The sequence below is a fragment of the Vulpes vulpes genome, chromosome 2 (assembly GCF_048418805.1).
Source record: "Vulpes vulpes isolate BD-2025 chromosome 2, VulVul3, whole genome shotgun sequence".
NCBI lineage: Eukaryota > Metazoa > Chordata > Mammalia > Carnivora > Canidae > Vulpes > Vulpes vulpes.
In genome coordinates this window covers 60,345,539-60,349,527 of record NC_132781.1, presented here as the reverse complement: position 1 = coordinate 60,349,527, position 3,989 = coordinate 60,345,539, and positions in this window count along the sequence as shown.

The following is a 3,989-nucleotide window of genomic DNA, read 5'->3' as shown; positions in this document are numbered from 1 at the left end:
CAAACAGGATCTTGCAATCAGGGCCTTATTCATTAGCGCATAAACAATTTTGTTTCTCGGCACTCGAGCCTGTCAATCACGCCGAGAGGGAACATCTTGGCCGGAGGCGCGGGCCCCCGCGCGCGCTCCCACGCGCGCCCCCTCGAGCGGCGGCAAGTGGCTTTGTGCCCAGGGGCCGTGGTGCGCTGGGTGGAGCGACACGGGGGCACGGGGGCACGGGGGGGGGGGGCACAGGCCACGAGGACGGGGAAGGGATGGGGATGGGGAGTGCACGGCAGGGGAGACTGCGAGGGGGGGGCAGCGCGTTCCGGGTTCGAATCTGCCTTCTGGCTCCTTCCTTGGGCAACCCCCCCCCCCCCCCCCGGCTCCTTCCCACCCTGTTTGCCCTCTGGGAGATGCACTAAGTGCACGCACCCCACAGAACTAGAGGGGTATCAGCAGAAAGGATGCCTAGTGCTTCAGATGCTGGGGCTCAGGGGAGCCGAGGGTGCTGGAGCAGGGCTGGGGGGTGCTAGGGAAGGGGCCCATCTAGCTTCTTTTATTAAGGGGGGCATAGGGGCCCACAGAAGTCTTCTTGTTGCACAGCCCCAACCAGAACAGGCTCTGTGACACTGGGTGTGTCTATGAGGTTCTCCAAAGAACTGGGCACAGCCCTGGGCTCACCCACAAAGGGACATGCATGCACACGCGAACTCGCATGCTTGCTGGCAGCAGGGTTGGTGTGCCCCAGGGCTCCTAGGATGCTGCATCAGCGTGTGACTGGAGAAGGGCTTTGTGCCTACGTGGTTGTGTTTGTGTGTGCCCTGGGACTCTGTGTACATGTGTACAAGTCTGTTTGTGGACATACCTGTGTGAGTGGGGTGGGCTAGTATTGTGTGCTCAGTCTCTTGGCTTCTCATGAGACCATGATGCAGAGTGTGGCTGCCCAGTGATGACTAAATGTCAGGTACTGAGCGTGTGAGAGAAAGCTGTGTGAGCAGGACTATGTGACTTGGGGGGCAGGGGGATGGGGTTTGTCTGTCTCTGTGGATATGGAGCTAGACCATGTATTTGGGTGGCCCAAGCACTAGGAGCTGTTTCTTTCAGGGCAGATCACAGCTTCTGTTCTCCCCACTTCCTCCTTGGTCACCCCTCCATCAGCCCCACACCATGCATAGTCAGCCAGGATGGCTAGGCTGAGGAGAAGAGCAGCTTTTGCCCCCCTGGCAAGCCTTGTGCAGTTGGTGGGGGTTTGGGGGGGGGTCACCTACACAGCCCCCTCCAATGCTTCTCTCAGACAGGTCTGAGACTCAGCCCCTGCTGCTTCCTCCATCAGGAGAACCCCTAGGCCTCCAGAATTTCAGATCCAAATGTTCTAATCAGCTCAGCTTTACATAAATAGCATATTAGGGCTGGACAGACCCATTGTATTGATGGGGAAACAGAAGTCTAGGACACTAAACAGGAAAGAGACCTCCCTGGGGTCCCCCAGCAAGTGGGGAGTAGAGCCAGGATTTGAACTGCCTGCCTGACTCCAAAGCAGGGGTCAGGGTCTTGACTTCTGCAGACACAAACATAAATATACACACATGTGCCTACACACACTTGTACACCCACACTCCCCAGACCAAGCCTCAGGGCTGGCCAAGAGCAGAGGCAGCAGGCCACGGAGATGTCCCACTCCCTCCCACTTACCACCCCCATCCCCACTCCTCCTTTTCTGTAGTGCCCCACCCCCACCCCCTGTATAATCCCAGCTCTGCACAGAGACAATGAATTTGAGGATGTGCCGGCAGCCAACTGACAGCCCATTGGTCTTGGCCCAGACACCCTCTTCACAGCTCTAGACCCAGCCCGGATGCCACCCCACCCGCCGGTCACCCCCAGCACCAGGCCAGGAAGGGAGGTGGCCGGGGAAGGGGCTGCAGGAGAAGGCACGGAGCCCGGAAGGCCAGAGGAACAGTCTTCAACCTGTGAATCCGGTCGTGCCTGGCCCTAAGGCCTCCCTGCTCCTGTGTGTCTTGCTGCATGGCTGGCTGGCTGGCCGTGGCCTGCAAGGGACTCAGGCTGTGCAGAAGGCAGCTGCCCTGAGCGATTCTTGGAGGACAGTCGTGGTACCTCAGTATGCTGGGCAGAAGCCAGAGGCAATGGCTTTGGACAAGGAGGCCAAGATGTAAAGCCCAGCTCTGCTTCCTCTTGGCTGGGCAACCTCAGGCAGCTGGCCAGACCCTCCTGTGCCTCAGTTTCCTCATCTGTAAAGAAGGGCTGTTTAACTTACTCAGCACACACATGGCACTTAGAGGACAGAGAGCTCATAGGAAGAGACCCCTTGGGCCAGATTTAGTCCTGGGGTCCAGCCCCCAGACACTGTTTGGAGCTCACGCTCATGAGGAAGCCCTGCCAGGCTCCCCGCTACTGGAGGTGACTGGATCAGGGCTTCAGACCAAAGTCACACGAATTTATCCTTCTTGAAAAATGGTCCCTTTCCAAGCCCTGCGTGACCCTTCTTATGAACAATGTTGCTTTCAGGGCCATCGTGTGGCCTCAGCCTGGGTAGTCAGCTAACCTGCTCTTTTCTGGAGGCAAAACCCAAAGCCCTGAGGGTCAAAGTCTCTTCCCCAAGGTCACTAACTGGTAAATAGTTATCAGGACTTGATCCTATGTCTTCGAGCACCAAGAACAGTGCTTATAACATCCTGTCCCACCCCTCTGCTGCCTTGGTAAGAGATGGGCCTTCAGGTTGGGGACACCTGGGCTGGCCCCAGCCTAGCCTCTGGAGCTGCCGGGTCAGCACTAGTCACCAAGCGCTGTCCCCTTATGCAGGGTCATTGGACTGTATGTGATTCAGGGAGAAGGTAGCCTAAGTGCAGGTTCATCAGGAACTACTGGTTTCAAGGCCCTGGCATCAAAGCCCAGGCAGCTGGGGGAAAGGAGGTTCAGGAGGAGGGAAGGAAGCCTGTCCCTGGGGAGGCGTACAGTCCAAAGGCATGGGTTTCCTTGAGGAAGTCCCTCTGCAGACCCCTCCTGTACCCGACTCCCTCCTTGAGGCTTTACTTACTTCTAAGTGACCTGTGCAAATGCGGGGGTGGGGGTGGGGGGAAGGGCTCAGATGCTAGTAACTGAGTGACCTCCAGAAACGCACTCAGCTTCTCTGATCATCAGCTTCACCATCTCGGAGAAGGGAATATTAGTATAATAGGAGTTACTTCTCTGTGCCCAATTGCCTTATTCTAGTCCTAGCACCTACCACTGTGCCTTACATATAGCAAGTACCCAACAAAAGGCTATCACATGACTTAGCAAGTGACAGGGCTGAACCCAAAGAAAGCAGCAGAAAAAGGCTGGAGCTGACCCAGGTGTCCCCTTCCCCCACCCTCACCTCAATCCACTAGTGTCCCTGGGCTGCCTCTATGGACTTAGCCCCACCCAGGACCTCATTTACCAGGGGGTGGGCTCCACAGCCTAGATAGCTGGTGCAGTAGCCACCAGCCATGTGAGGCTCTTGAGCATTGACATGTGACTAGTCCACACTGAGATGTGCTGTAAGTGCGGAATACTCACTCATTTTCAGACTTCGGACCAGAAAAAGAATATCAAATATCTCATGCATTGTTTTTACATTGATAACCTGTTGGAGTGATGGCACTGTGGGCACACTGGGGTAAGTAAAGTGTGCTCTTAAATGAACCTCACCTGCCTCTTTTTTTTACTTTTGTGTTACTAGAATGTTTAAAATGACCTATGTGGCTTGCATTTGTGGCCTGTGTTATGTCTCTATTGCAGAGCAGTGGTCTAGAAGATGCCACAGACCCCAACCCCAGTCAGGGGATGATCCTGGACATTTAGCTAAAGCTCCCTTCCAGGGCATTGTGCTCTGGCCCAGTGCATGGCTTGTGGGGTCAACTTCAGTTTCCCCATCTGGCTTTCCAGTCCTTCATGGTCCCAGCATCCTACATCCCACTGGGAATCACCCCATAGCCTCATTCATGGGCTAGAATAGCACCTGTATG